Source organism: Dromiciops gliroides, chromosome 4, assembly GCF_019393635.1.
Source record: "Dromiciops gliroides isolate mDroGli1 chromosome 4, mDroGli1.pri, whole genome shotgun sequence".
Lineage (NCBI taxonomy): Eukaryota > Metazoa > Chordata > Mammalia > Microbiotheria > Microbiotheriidae > Dromiciops > Dromiciops gliroides.
Genome location: NC_057864.1, coordinates 346,091,195 through 346,107,922, shown reverse-complemented (window position 1 = coordinate 346,107,922; position 16,728 = coordinate 346,091,195). Strand labels below are relative to the sequence as shown.

The window sequence follows — 16,728 nt, the reverse complement described above, 5'->3', positions numbered from 1 at the left end:
ATAATTTTTAAAAATGAGATTATTCTTATTATTAATTGTTACTTTAAAATGTAACCCAGAAAGAAAGAAGAGCTTTTGTTATATTTGCAGCTGGGATTGTTGATGTTAAAGATTTCTCAGATATGCCTTTCTCTGCCCACCTCCTAAAGTGTTCAGAAAGCTCCTTTCATCTTAATGTATTCCAATACCAAAATTCTTCAGCACCTTCTCTTATGAATGATACTTTTTTTTTTTACTCTCTGTTACATTTCCTTCGTATTATTTCCTGCCTTCTCCCAGTTTCATCAGGGAGGAGGCTAATTGGCACGCTTGTTTCTAGGCTTTTATTCTAGCAAAGTGGCATATCTGTAATCAACAATTCAGTGTGTCACTAGAGGCTTTGCCAGACAGAGAGGAACCGAAACGTATTGTTGAGGTTCCCCCTTGGGGATTTCACATCATGCCTAGTCTGAGGAAGGTAGAAGGAACACAATGGAATCAGCAGTAATTCCTGCTTTTCTTGCTTCTTGCTGTCAGCAGAGTTAAAAGTTTACCTGTGTCTCCTGTGGTTTCGATTACTTTTTTATTTTTTTGCAGGGCAATGAGCAATTACTTTCTAACCCCACCCCACAACATCAGAGGAAACTTGAGCTGTTTTCCAAATGATGATAAGGAATAGAAAAATCAGGATGGAAAAATAATAATCTATCTTCCAAAAAAGAAAAATAGAAGGTTTTTGCGTTCATCATTTTGAAAGCTGGCTAGACAACTTCCATGTCCTTTCAAAGGACACTTTTGCCACTATTTGCCACTTTTGATGACATCTTTAAAAAAGACCTTTAGTGGTAAGGCTATGACACAAAGAGATGTGAAACTTAGCAGGATAGACAATGAGACCCAAAGTTACAACACAATATTTCTTTAAAACATAAGTTTAGGATTCATTTCCAAGTGGGGCAGAGCACTGGACTTTGAATCAGGAAAACCTGAATTCAAACCTAGACTCTTCATGGCTGTGTGCCACTAGACAAGTACGGTAAACTCTGACTCAGTTCCTTATTCATAAAACACAGATAATAACACCTGCTTATCCAGGTTGCTGTGAGGATAAAATGAGATGATGTTTGTAAAACACTTTGTAAGCCTTAAGGTGCTATATAAATGCTTTTTGTTATTATTGTTATTATTTACATTTAATAACTGTGTAAGCATGGATAAATTGTTTAATCTCTCTAAGAATTGGTTCCTCCCAGGAAGAAAAATGGGGATCTCACTTGTACCACCTATCTAACTGCATTGGTATCAGGAAAATACATTATAAATCTTAAAGCAATGTTAAACATAAGTTGTTATGATGCTATGGCAATTCCATTCAACAAAGACTAGAGTGCCTGCTATTTGTCCAGTATTGCTGATGAAAGATTCCTTAACGATCCGAGTGAGAAATTAAAGTATGTTAAAGAGTAGCACTGGGGTGAGGGTGTAATAATAGCAGTAGAAAGAGTGCCAGGGGCAGCTAGGTGGTACAGTGGATAAAATGCCAGGCCTGGAGTCAGAAAGACTTATCTTCCCAAGTTCAAATCTGGCGTCAGATACTTACTAGTTGTATGACCCAGAGCAAGTCACTTAACCCTGTTTGCTTCATCTCATCAGTTAAATGAACTGGAGAAGGAAATGGCAAACCACTCCAGTATCTTTGCCAAGAAAACTTCAAATTGGACATGCCTGAGATGACTAAACATCCTAGCCCTGCCTCTTAGTACCTGTATGACCCTAAACAACACATTTCATTTCTCTGACCCTCAGTTTCTTCATCTATAAAAATGAAGGATCTGAATTAGGATGACCTCTGATGGTCTTTCTGCCTCTAAGATCCTATTGGTATGTCTTTTATTGAGTGTTCAAATGTATGGTTAATACTACTATTCTGAACACAATTAGAAGTTTATTGATGTTATGTTATATTAGATCCTTGTTTTGTGATTCCTAAAATCTTTGCCAACCCTGTGACATGCCATCACTTGTTCTTTATCCTACATCAAAGAATAAGACAAACAGTTTGAATTTGCTTAGTGTTCTCCATAAGTGGAATGTACTCACTTAGTTTCCTTCTAGAGTAAACTCAGGTTCTACCTCTTCTCATTTGAAGCAGGTACATGGCAAAATAGGTTATAGACCTATTATCAAGAAGCCTTGAGTACAAAGTGGATTTCAGACACTTGTTGAAATAATCTTTTCCATTTTTCTAGCCCAGAACTCTGGGCTCTAAAATGAATATTTATCTAAGCACATGAACATATTCCAAACCCCTCTTTAAGGAAAAAAAAATATGTGACCCTATCGATAGTCCACTTCCACTGGGGAATGAATCCGCAACTCTAGTTTCTTTATCTCATTCATATCCGAAACCAGTGTCAAGTCTTCCTATTAATCCATTCCTGAAGCATATATATCCTTCTTAGACCTGAAGAGTATTGTTATCTTGTCAGAGACTTCAACCATAAAATGACTGTAATCCAGACCCTACAAAAGCCTTTCTTGAGGCATTTGATTTTTAATATGTAAAAATAAAAGGAACAATGCTTCAGTCTGTTAGAGGGACGACAGTGTAATTGACATGTTGACAGAATATCCTTCAAAATTTTGGAAGTATTATCCCCCCTTCCTCTATTGAATTTCTTCATCAGATCAATCATACCTAGCCCATATTAGTGTATCTCTCCACAGGAACCACTTCCCTGAATTGAGAGTTAATGTTAAGGGCTTAGCTTTTGTAGAGTTGATAGTAAAGAGTTCTATTTAAGCACATTTCTATAAAATTATAGTAAAATATATTATCCATTATATTGTGTAATACCTCATATTTAAGTCAGTCAATAGATATTTATTATACATCCAAGTATGTGTCATACACTGTGCTAAACACTGGGGATAACTCCGCAAGGAATTCATAGTCTAATGGGGAAGACTATATGCAAATAACTATGTACAAATAAATTATAAACAGGATAAATTGGAAACAATCTATAGAAGGTAGACACTAGAATTCAGAAGGATCAAGAAAGGCTTCCTTCAAAAAGTCCATTTTTAGCTGGGACTTGAAAGAGTCCAGGGAAGTTGGGAGGCAAAGATAAGTAAATAGAGCAATCCAGTCATAAAAAGAAAATAAGTAATATAATAGAGATTATATAAGGGGCAAACTGTTGCTGGAGGAAATAGGATGGAATTGAATCACTTGTATAGATAAGTAGATGTGAAAATCATCAGCATAGAAATGATAATTAACTCCATGGAAGCTGATGAACCATCAAGTGAAATAGTATAGAAAAGAGAAGAGAGGGCAGGACAGAACCCTGTGGGACACTTATGATTAGCCGGCATAACCTGTATGAAGATCAAGCAAAGGAGACTGAGGAGTGGTCAAATAGGTATGAGAAGAACTAAGAACAGTAGTGTCATGAAAACTTGGGAGAGAGTATCAAGAAGAGGGTGATCAACACTATCAAAAGCTGCCAGAAATTCAAGGACAAGGACTGAGAAAAAGTCACTCGATTTGGCAATTTAAGAGATCATTAGGAGTGCTGAGAGTCACTTTGAGTCTGCGACGTCCGGAAGAACGACAGAGACAGTGACAGGGCAGCAGCGGAAGCAACCTCAGGAGCCATGATGTCTGAAGACATCAAGCCCAAGATCTGAAACTACCACAGGGCGCCCTTTGACAGCCGCTTCCTCAACCAGAACCAGACTTGCAACTGCTGGCAGAACTACTTGGATTTTCACCGTTGTGAGAAGGCCATGAAAGACAGAGGCGGTGCCGTGTCTGTCGGCGAGTGGTACAAGTGTGTCTACAAGTCCCTCCGCCCATGTCCTGGGTGAATTCTTGGGATGATCACGTTGCAGAAGATACCTTCCCTAGGAAAATCTGAGCCACTTCCTCTTCCTCCCTCACCTCCACCCTGATGCCTGGGACTGGATCCCTTCTTCCTTCAGAGTGGGAGGAATGGGATCTTTGACTGCTCCTGCGCTGGGAGACCTGAATCATGTTAAAAACAAACTGTATTGGAATGAGGCGGGGGAGGGGGGGGGGGAAGGGGGGAAAGGGGGGGAGGGGGAGGGGAGGGGGGGGTGAGACAGAGAGAGAGAGAGAGAATCATTATTAACTTTGGAGAGAGAGCAGTTCCAGTTGAATGATGAGTTCAAAAGCCAGAGATTGAAGAAGAGTGAGAGAAAATGAAGTAGGAGAACATATAAAATATGGTCTTCTCAAGGGGTTTATACCGAAGGGAGGAAAGATATGGGGTGATAGGTGGAATGGATGAATGCATCACATAGGTTCCCTCTAGAATTAAGGGGGAAAAAGGTTTTCTTTCCAAATGAATGTGAGCATTTTCTCTTATTGGACCATGAAGACTGAATAATCCTTTATGTTTCCCCTTTTATTTTCACAACCAGAAAGTTCAGAGCTAAATTCAGTGCACAGCTCCAGTAAATCCATTCCAGGTGCCTATTAACATCTGTCTTTTTACACCTTTTACTGAGTTTTGGTTCTTTTTTTATTTTTAATTGTCATATTTTAGGTGAGAAATAACTTTGTAAGTGGCCTCAAATCATTTTTGGAAGTAGACAGGTGAAATTGCCAGATGGATACCAAGTCAAGAATATGACTAAGAACCACAAAGTGAGTAAAAGAACCTTGTGTGTAGTCAAAACAGGTGTCACAAAGTCATTGCACCCTAAGCACATTGTACACTTAGGAGAACCTTCAGACCTTCCCTCAAAATCTATTTATTGTTATGTTACACATAGGAATAGGGGCAAGTACTGGACCTGTGATTTTATTAAAGGAAGCAAGGAAACTTTTATCTACCAATGCCATTGGGACCTTTTCTACAACTTAGCTGCCTAGAGTACTGAGACATTTGATGATTTACCCAGGGTCACCTATCCAGGTAATTTAGAGGTGGTGACTTCCTTTCCTCAAGGCCATTTCTCTATCCATTTTGCCAGGATGTCTCTTGACTCATTCAAGATCTTAGCATGTATCTAAGGTGGGATGCAAATTCAAGTTTTCCTGACTCCAAATGTATTAAAATGAAAAAAATGTGATTAAAGGGATAAACTTTATCTTTAAAAAATCCACCTATACACAGTGACGGTCCCTGAAGATTTTTATTAGAGAAAATATTGTTTTAGCTCTATGTTATGGTGAATTAGCTATTTGTAGGCTGATCTGCCTAGCTAACCATGTCACTATATTATTTCTTGAAAAATGTATTCCATTATACTCAAAAGAATGAGTGGGAAATGTCATATTTTTCCTTCTTTTTCCATTGCTGGAGCTCTACAGTTAGTGAGAAAAGAGAGTGCTGTTTCTCAATACACCCTTCTGACCTCCTCTATAGAGGGAGCTCTATTTTTAATTAGTATGGAATGTCTCGTGAGTAAAATAGTCTTTGCTAGTGCCTCAGTATGTCTCTTTTTTTTCCTCCAGTAGATTAGACAAAATATGTTATAAATACAATGCTATGCTTATTTGTCTTTATTGAGTATTTTCAACAATTTTCAATTGTAAGTATTGTTTCACTTGTATTTTTATCCCCAAGTGCTTGGAACATAGTAGGTGCCTAATAAATGTGTGTTGATTGATTAATTGCCAATTAGAAAATTGGCATTTTAAGGAAGATAGATGTTGCTGATTGCTTAGGACTGGGAGGCAGCATGACATGGTTGTTAATTTAATGGAGTTGGAGTCAGGAAAACTTGAATTTGCATCCCACCTTAAATATATCCTAGACTCTTGAGTGAGTCAAGTTACCCTTCTGATCCTCAGCTTCCTCAAATATAAAAGGAGGAAGGGAATAAACATTGATTAACTGCTTACTATGTGCCAGGCATTGTGCTAAGTGCTTTACAAATATCATGTCATTTGATCAGGGATAAAATGGAGTTCATGATAGCATCTACTTCATAGGGTCATATGAAGATCAAATGAGATAATGTATTTAAAGTGCTTTGCAAACCATAAAGTGCTATATAAATGTGAACCATTATCATTATTGATCCCCTCCAGGAGTATCCCAGTTCCTAAAGCATAAAGGGGCTGAACCCCAGCATGGTTCTGACCCCTTATAACTGGTCTTTCATTTACTTCTGCACTTTTAGACCCAACTTGCTCTTAATTCAAACAATGCAGCACAGAGACTAGTTTGTCAAACACAATTTTAGTTACAATTTAATGAAGAATTTATGTCAGGAGAACAATCGGTTGTCCTTCTTCATTGTAGTACATACAAAACAATCCTGAGGGCAACCCTTGATCCTAGAGTTAATGTCAAATATTATGATGTACAAAGCTAGGGTTCAAATCCCTGAATTGAATGAAAGAATGACTTATTATGATACAGAGTGAAGAGCCTCCTGATACAGCATCTAGCTAAAATCTTGATTCCTCCCTCAGTTTCAAGAATGCCCTCCTTATCTAAATGGGAAAAACATGAAGCAGGTCAGAATGGGAAAAGCTCTAAAAATAGAATAAAACCAGGGTGCTTTTTAGGCTTCAATCAGAACATAGAAGATTCTTAGAAAAGAGGGTACCACTGCCTAATGTTTAGAACATCTTCCAACTCTCACTTCAGTCTGAATCTGGGGCAGCTCCTTTCCACATTGTCATTGCACATTCTACATTTAGAAACTTGGATAATTTCCAACAGAAGCACAGATTTCACCTATTTTTCCCTAAATAGAATGAACAGGTTAGAGTTAGAGCTGAAATTATGCTTTCATTGCAGGACCCCATAGAGCAATTTTCTGTGACTTCTTGGGTTTTTCTGTTTCACATTACTGGGTTGAGAACAAGCATGGCTTATATTGTACCTCCTGAAGCAGCACTTTTATATTTTAACTTTATCACATGTAGATCTTTACTTCCAACTGTGCTGACAGGAAAGGAATGTTAACTGCTTCATAAACTACAATGTTTTTACACACAAACTCATACCACTAAAAACTAACAAAGATACTGGGTTGTTTTCTTTTCCCCAAGGAAAGGAATGCTGGTCCAAAATATGTCTATGGTTTAAACACTTTGAATTACTTTTGAATACTTTTAATTGTTAAAAGAGAATGTTTGTTGCTTCTTAAAAATTGTATTCTAATTGGAACCCCTATTCTGTGAAACTGTTTTATTCTTTTTCTAGACTGATTCAATGTCCTGAAGTTGGCACTGAGTGATCAGACTTATTTTGCAAACCTTAAGCTCTATATAAATATGAATTATTGGAGTAATGCTTCATTCCTTCCCAAGCTTTAAAGTTTGGATGTGTTTTTCCCTGATGGATGAATTGCTATTTTTCTTTCTCTTCCTCATCCTTGCAGTCTATCATTCTTTGTGGAAAACATTTCAATCTATATCTCAAAGGAAATCCTTTTAAGTTGTGTGTGTGTGAAATGTCATGCAAGAACATTTTTAAAATTTTCCCAGTCTTTATAAGCACTATCTCTTAAAGGCCATTTTAATTTCATATTTGCCTACTCACCCTCCATAAGAGTATCATTTGGTGAGACTCACTGTGTTTGTTGTTCAGAATTGTATTGGACACAGCATTAATATGTCAGATTGTGACTGCAGCATTCCAACAATTCAGGGATTGAACTTCAAATATCTCTGTTCTCACCTGCTTAAGGAGAGTTTACAGGTGTGAAATGGGCAAAACATCTGCAAACTACTGTCTCATGTGGTAGTTATGAAAAAAGCCTTTTGCAAACTGTAGAGAACTATATGAATAATTATTATTCTTTGCTTTCAGGATATGAAAGTGTTGAATTTTCAGATTAATGAGTAAAAGATTTTGCATTCTTTCTAAATAACAAATGATTTCAACTTCTACACCTGAAAATTTTCCTTCTTCATTTTTTGGGGTTTTGGGGCTTGTTAGATCAGCGACTTTGCAGGACTGTTGAACTTGAAAGTAGAACTCCTTATAAAATGTAATCTAAACCAGGAAAATTAGCAATAATGACAAGGAAAAGAATAATGCTTTAAATTGCCTACATTCAAATTCACAAAGTATGAGAATTGAACAGCAAGGGTTCCTATTGATTTTGACATTTATTTTTTATTGCAGCATGGTGTTCGTTTATGGAGCTATATAAATCTCATAAGAATAATTGCATAGCACAGTGTAACCCTGCTACCTTGCCCCTTTTAGGTTTCTTCTCTCATGACTTACCATGAGTGTCAGAAAGCAGATGGCATTCATGGGTGGCTGTGTTAGGCTATTGTTTTTTCCACTAACCTACCACCCTCCCAACTCACCACCAGTTGGCATTCACCAAAGGTAGGCAAAGGGACCCATGCAAATCTATCATTACTGAGGAACAAAAGGGGCAATTTTCATGTTCCAGGAATTTTTAAGTATTTAAAATACCAGTTATAAAACAAAATGCTATTGGACCATTTCAGTTCCAATATATACCCTTTAATCATAGCAAAATTGCTTAGAAATGTACTATAAGATTCAGCCTCTGAAACAAAACCTTCATTTTTTATTAAATCCACAAATATCATCATAACTTTTATTGAAGTCAATTAAATTTCCACATGTGTGTTCAAGCATAGAACAGTTAATAATGTATTTCCTTATCAGCAACTATTTCTTGCTTTCCTTTTCCTTAGAAGCATATGAATCATTTTTGGAACAACAAGCATCACATCCCAGAAACATATCTGTTTATTGAGCAGTTAGGAGTGATTAAAATACAACAACAAACAAGAAGGAGGTGGACCGTATTTTACACAGCTTTATTATTTGAATAGTTATTTTACCTGCTGTTAGCAGTTGTAATTTTGCCTGTTATAAAGGAGAGAGTAGTTCATTCATTTTTTCTATTTGTAGAGTTGTCTATCAACCAAACTTTGTCTTGTCTTCATTTTGCTTATTATTTCTATAGAAAAGGAGTTTTTCCTCAAATCATGACCAAGAGATCTTTAGAAAAGGAGAATCCAGGCCTTTAGTAGGTGTAGAAAAGTTCATAATCAGAGACCATATGATAGGGTATCAGGTGAGCAAGCTTATGGATTGGTGCTATATCATCAATTGAATGGTTCAGAAAAGTACCTAACAAGTTTTCAAATCCATTCATTGGAGAACCTCTGTTACAAAAAGTTTGCTATATATTGTTGGGTATTCCCCTTGGGGAAAGGCCCTATTTCATTTTTGTGTTTTTATGTCCTCAGCAATTAGCCCAGTATATGACATATAGTTAGTATTTATGTTAAATGGTTGATTCCTAAACTGCTATTATCATATTGCCCTGAGTCTGTGCCCTTGCACAGGTTGTCCCCTATGCTGAAACCCAAGGCCTCCTCACCTCTCCCTCTGAGATTTCCCTTGCTCCTTTCATAACTCAACTTAAGTGACCCCTCCTAGGTGAAGCCTTTGCTGATACCCTTAGTTGCTGATGCCCTCTCTCTCCAAATTTCTTTTTATTTACTTTGTTGTATCTTAAATACATGTCTATTGTTTAAATATCTTATTATAAGAGATAGACTTACATATTACATTTTGTGTGTGTTGTTTTCTCCCTATATGCTTCTTGAGGACAAATTTTTTTTGTGTCTTGGAATCATCAGTGCCTGGCACAAAATAGGATTGATTTTGTTCAATGAATGAGAATCTAAGCCTGATAACATTGCATATGACCCAGAAGAAAGTCAAATTGAGGGAATAAAGACTAGGAGATTGCATGAGTTTCCTTTATGACAAGTATAGCATTTGTGTTGTCTTTTTGCCTCTAAAATTCAAGATTTGTCCAAATGGAGTCAAATGATCATGTCTTAAAACAAGATCCAAGAGGGCATGAGATTGAATGTCTTTCCCTTGACTTATTTCTCTCTTGAGTAAATAGTAAAAAATAGAGAGGAGCAAAGAATCTATCTGAGCTAACTAAGAGGGAGAGGACCAAGCAGAGAAAAGTGAACAAATGCATATACCTTGGAAATAGGCCCTTTTTGTGTCCATTACTGCCTGATCTTAGTTCTAGAAATAACTCTCCACTTTATGAAATTTTTGCCATTGAGGGGAACAAGAAAAAAAAATGCATTGTTGATATCATCTAATGTGCTTCACCTGGCAACTTCTCCAGCAATCTGGGAGAGTTTTTCTTCATTCCTTTTGGAGGTCTAGTTGTCACAGACCACAGGATAATTCACCTAAATGGAATTTGTACTAGGACAAAAATGAATATTTTTAAAATTTTCTAATAGCAAGTCAGGAAGAGACTTTTATACTACATAAAAATAGATGTTACCGGGGGCAGCTGGGTGGCGCGGTAGATGGAGCGCCGGCCCTGGAGTCAGGAGTACCTGAGTTCGGATCCGGCCTCAGACACTTAATACTTGCTAGCTGTGTGACCCTGGGCAAGTCACTTAACCCCAATTGCCTCACTAAAAAAAAAAAAAATAGATGTTACCTATTGGCTTTGATGATTACTTAGTCTGTTTTAGAGTTGACATTTTAACATTTTTATGATATAAATAATTTCCACATTTTAAGGCAAAGTGCTGTCATTAGTATTTTGAGCTTAATTTCCATTTGTCTTTAACACTTTCATTTGATAGATAGTGTTTTATTGGAAAAACAACTGGATTTGAAGTCAGATAACTTGAATTCAAATGCTAATGCTTCCAATAACCAGCTATATGATATTAGGTAAATCAGTTTTCCTCTTGGAACCTTAGTTTACTTGTCTATAAATGAAAGGGTGAACTTAATGATCTCTGAGGTTTCTTACAGCACATTCTATTATTCTTGTTTGATTGCATGATTCTTTAACTAAGTCTGAATAAAGTTGTCTGAAGTGCGCCATTAGAAACCCAAGAAGACTGCTTTAAATATGGAATAAACGTTGATCAGTAAGAAACAGCAATTGTTGCTGACCCTCAGTTTTCTAGTTTTAATAGCACTCCATTCTCATCAGTATGACTAAAGGGGACTATATCAAGAATCAATAAATGGTCTAGTAACAAACAGAGCTTCTATATGACCACAGAGATGTCTTTAGACATCCTTGCATCCAGCAACCATGCCTATAGTCCTTACTTCTGTGAGGGAGGTGGGAGCAAAGTGCTGAAACTGGTGGATTGCATGAATTCAGGAGTTCAGAGCTTCAGGGGGCCTAAAGCTACTGGGGCTGACCTCACTAAGTCCAGCACTAATATGGTGACTCCCTAGGCTATGAGGTCCACCAGAATGCCTAAAGAGGTGCAAAACAGCCCAAATCAGAAAGAGAGCAAATCAAACCCTCTGTGTTGAATATCATTATAGTCAGGCCATGAGTAGCCACTGCACATCTATCCTTGGAAAAAGAGGGAAATGTAGTCTCAAAAATAAAAATAAAATAAAAACAAAAATCACTGCATAATACAACTAACAGAATCAGAAAGTACCAAAAGCTTATGAATTTAAGGGGAATGAAACCACCACATTATCTCATAGGAACCCCTGGAATGCATTTGGAACATCCTTCCCATAGAATTATAGATAAGGTTTGACTCTAGTGACCTTATGAAAGGACAGGCAGAAGCACTGAATTTTTTACACTAAAACATATATTTTATGTGGTCAGCATTCTTCTTGTAGCAACACTGAACTGTTAATCAACCAGCATTTATTATAAACACCCACTATGTGTTAGACATAATACTAGGAGGGGGAAAACAAGCATTTATCAAGCAACTACTGTGTGCCGGGTTCTTTACAAATATGGTCTCATTTGATCCTCACCACAACCCTGTGAGATAGGTGCTATTATTCCCATTTTACAGGTAAGGAAACTGAGACAGAGGTTAATTTATTTGCCTAAAAATCACATAGCTAGTTAAGTGTCTGAGACCATATTTGAATCCAAGTCTTCCTCACTTCACTCTATCCACTGCCATTTAACTTTCAAGTGTTGGGAATACAAAGACAAATACATACATATATGTGTGTATATGTATGTATTCTGTTGAAAGCCACATAAAAGACATCTGTACTGAATTAAGGAAGGAGATTGAACAAGAACTCTTCCTCTGACTCAATCCAGAAGTAAAATATCTGGTCATTTAAAGATCTGTCAAGCTCTATCTCACAGGTTGAATTATCCAAGTGAAATTGGACTGTCTCTCATTTAAAAGGACTCATTTGCCACAGCTTGTCATCAGAGAAATACAATTGTCTATCATTGTCATCCATGGTTCTATTCTCTGATCAGAGCTTTATTCTGCTGTGCTTGTGAAAGCCTGCCCTATATCCTGGACCTACCTAGTATTCTGAACTGTCTAATATCTTGTCTCTACCATGTATCCTGAATAACCTTGTGGTCCTTCTTACCTCTAATAGGTGGGGAGTAGGAAACTGTCTCTGTCTCCTGATTTGTATTTCTTGCCTTATTCTTAATTTTCCCTCTCCCAAATTGGACATGCCCTCTATCTGAGCATTTCAATAAACATGACTCAGAACAAGGCCCCACTGGCTATTTTCACAGCAAACTATATCCCACTAATACTTGAGTCATGCTGAAATGTCCTGCCTACCAACCAATTCAGCATAGGCATAGAACAGTTTCTTGATTATAGCAACTGATGCATCAAATTAATTAACATTTGTAAAATGCTTTATAAACTTTAAAGTGCTATATAAATGCTATTATTATTATTATTATTATTATTATTATTCACATGAATTAGGTACAGTCTGTATTCTTGGGGTAAAATTCAAACATACTAAGGCAAATCCAAACATATTTTCATTTACTAATGTTTCTAATTAAGGCAGACCCTAATAAATAATGTCCTTGACAATCTGTAAATATAATTAAAATACTTAGGTTTATTTTGTCTTTTCCTGTTTGGGGGGCTAGGGTCTTTAGCTATGAGGCAAAACAATTATCTAGCATTAACAACAATGAAAAATTAAAGCAGTTTTAATCACTGTCTATTCTTTGTCCCTAATACTGACCAATATTTAGCTCTACATCAACAAATTTTTAAACTAGAGATTTTTTTTTCTTGAAGAAGTAAATGTTTTGGGGCAGCTAGGTGGTGCAATGGATAGAGCACCAGCCCTGGATTCAGGAGGACCTGAGTTCAAATCCGGCCTCAGACACTTAACACTTACTAGCTGCGTGACCCTGGGCAAGTCACTTAACCCCAATTGCCTCACAAAAAAAAAAAAAGAAGAAGTAAATGTTTTACTAACAACTATAAATTTTGGCATTAACCATGTTTGACCTGGTCAAGAATATCTAAAGGGTACCTAAAGGGAGTCATTTAAAAAAAAGTTGCTTTAGAGGGCAGGACTAAAGTTACAGGAATGCAGGTTCTAGCCCAATTCATTCTGTCTAGAAATGTGGTGGGCTGCCTTGTGAAATATTGAATTTCTGATCACTGAATGTATTTAAGAAGGAATTGACAGAAAGGGGATCCTTGCACTGAATAAGAAATCTGATGACATTACCTCTAAGTTTCTCTGATAAGCAGCCACAATATAACCTCATGTAGTATATTACTTAGTTATTTGTCTAAGTTCATAGATTCTTAGAATCCTGGAATGCTAGCATTTGATGGAACCTTAACTTAGCTACGTCATTTTTTTTTTGGTGAGGCAATTGGGGTTAAGTGACTTGACCAGGGTAACACAGCTAGTAATTGTTAAGTGTCTGAGGCCAAATTTGAATTCAGGTCCTCCTGAATCCAAGGCTGGTGCTCTATACACTGTGCCACCTAGCTGCCCCAGCTACATCATTTTTGTAGGAAAAGATGTCCTGCTGCCTTGCCTATAACTGCGTTACTTTAAATAAAATTAAGACCCATTTTCTGATTTAGCCTCCAGGTAAGGGAACCCCATGCTATTATTTTGAATGTCATTGATTTTCTGAATAGAATTCTTTTTTTATTGTCTGATACTAGCACATTGATTCAAATTGTTCTAAAAATTGATTTTTTTTATAATGCAGTCTTAAATTTCATTTTCTTTGTAAAATCTAACAATAGAAGCTTAAGGGGCTCAACATGGGAATTTTTAAAAATGTTTTTACTTTTATCAATGAAATTGAAATCAACAGAATCATTAGACTTTCAAATAATGGTGTGGGTAGAATTGTTTCCATCTGTAATAGACTCTAATTAAATTACTGATGTTATCATTGTAACTGGGTTCATAGGAACAAAACTGGCAAACTCAGATTCATTTAGTTGTGTTAGTGAAGCCTGTCTTATTTCTTCTTACTTACTAATTCAGAACATCAGAAACAAAATCATTATTTGAAATCATCCTGATGTCATCCACAGAGCTTCCTGGTGCCAGGTAACTGTGGTGCCACCTTCCAATGTACACAATTTATGATCTGATTAGACTTGATGAACACAGATCCAGATCTGGCTTGGACAAGAGCCAATATTTCAATGGGAAGCCTTTTTGGGGGGTGATCACAAAAGTTCTCAAGCATTTGTCTTATCTATAAAATTATAGTTTTACACTAGATGACCTCCATTCCAATTCAGTATTTTGAATTTGCTGTACTCCATAGTCACTGGAAAGTAGCCAGCTGTCTAAACACAGCTGATGAAAAGCACAGTTCAGAAACAAAAACAAAAACAAAACTTCTCTGCATGGCTCAGTCTTTATTGTAAAAGACCATTGATCTGGAGCTACAGTGAAGCACTATCCACAGCTAACTTCTCTAAAAAGTGTTCTATTAAGTCTCACTGTTATTTTCCACCTTTGGTCCTCTATTATGTGAATGCAGTGACTGTGTGATGTTTTGGGAGTTAACACATTTGGTTCCTTTTTACCTCAACCAGTGGGCTTAATGGGTGTTTTATAAATTCAGTTGTTCTTGTTCAGTTATATTTTTTCAGTCATGTCCTACTCTTCATGACCCCATTTTGGAATTTTCTTGGCAAATTACCAGAGCGCTCTACCATTTCTTTTCCAGCTCATTTTACAAATGAGATTGAGGCAAACAGGGTTAAGTGACTTGTCAGGATCACATGGTTAGTAAGTGTGTGAGGTCAGATTTGAACTCAAGGAGATGAATCTTCCTGACTCCAGACCTTATACTCTTTGTGTACTACTACTATTTTATGACCTAGGTGCCCCCTTTTATAAGTTGAACTTATCCAAATTAGGGTCAGTGGATGTCAAATTTGCTGGACCAGGGATGATTGGGACCCCAAGAACAGAGAGACCACATGGCTAGAGCTGGTAAACCAAAAAATCTCAGCAATAGACTAGAAGGAAGTCTAGACCATAGATGAGAGCAGTAGGAAAATGAATAGCAAACAATATAAGCTGATCTAAGCAGATACTGTTGACATCAGGGGAGGTTCAATGAGTGGATGGCTCAGAATAGACAGATAAATCTCTGTATCCAGTACTAAGTAGAGATTCAAGCAAGCCAACAGTAGTCTAGCAAAGTTTGGGGACCCTGACACAAGGTCGAGGGTTTGTGATAGGATTCCAACTGGCAAGAACAAAAACAAAGGCCTAATCCCAGAGTATCTGAAGTAACAACAGGGACAAATAGTGAATTGGTGGCTAAAGGCTACTTGTTACAGATATTACTATTGTACCCTGGTACTAATTTTCTTACTGGATTCTGAGATATCTCACAGATTTAGCCATTTTACTTATCCTATTCAGGAATAGAGTTTGTTCTAGGGCCTAAGGCCAAGCCAAGGTTGTAGCTAGAATTAAGGACCCTTCCCCCATCTGAAGGGCTTTGTGAGCAATCAGCAAAATCAGTCTCTTAGGGCTGACTATTCTTGCAGAATTGGTGGTGTGGGAAATTGCCCAATAGGATTTTCATGAGCCCACAAATTCAGAATTTATCTACTGTTCTCCCTCCTATATAATTTTGTTTCATACTGTCCTCTCTTCAACCTCATGATCTGCTTACTAGATCAGCAGAATGTTTATCACAGATATGGAAAAGAGGACATGGACAGAGCTTATTCCCAGGGGTGGGCTCAAGACAGCTCCAATGGCTTATGATTGCCAACTGCTAAATGTTCAGTGTATCTATATCTTAGAAATTGGCAAATGCTACAAACCAGGCTTCATTTATTGCTTCTCTGGTGGTCTCTACTTAAGAAAGTGATAGAGAAAATGTTAATAATGCAGATTAAACTTAAATGAGGGTCATTCATACATTTTTTCCCAGAAAGCCAGTTGTTAAACATTTAGCAGCACACCCCTGCCTATACCAAAATTGTGAAATGCAGTTTCCTCGATACCCTTTCATCTCTAATCTGTTCCAACTATTGTTCCTCTAATCCTTAAAACTCTTTATTGTAGGCACCATCAGAGTCAGGTAATGCTCCGTACTTCTTACTTTTTCTTTGCCTTCCAACAATCAAAGCTTATCTACTTTGTGTACTATTGATGTAGAGCATTGCCCACTCCTAGGAATTCAGATGTACTAATTTGGGCAAATATTTAGCCTCTTCCATGTAACGTTATAGTTCTAACCATTGTCTTCAATGACTATAATACCAAAAAGTGGATGAATATGCAAATTCAAGAGTCAAGAACAATTGGAGAGATATATTAGGTTAAGGCCTATTTTCTGGTGTAGAGATATACACACATATCCAAATACATACATATATATATATATATGTGTGTGTGTGTGTGTGTATGTGTGTGTGTATACACACATATTTCCTATAGGAAATCCAATTTAAGATATACAAGGGACAATTGGTAA

General features: G+C 37.0%; 1 protein-coding gene and 1 pseudogene across 1 annotated transcript in view; both read left to right on the top strand.

The window, feature by feature from the left end:
- HS3ST5 (heparan sulfate-glucosamine 3-sulfotransferase 5) overlaps window positions 1-16,728 on the top strand; it is a 308,965-nt gene that overhangs the window by 83,199 nt on the left and 209,038 nt on the right.
- LOC122752844 lies at window positions 3,643-3,905 on the top strand (annotated as a pseudogene).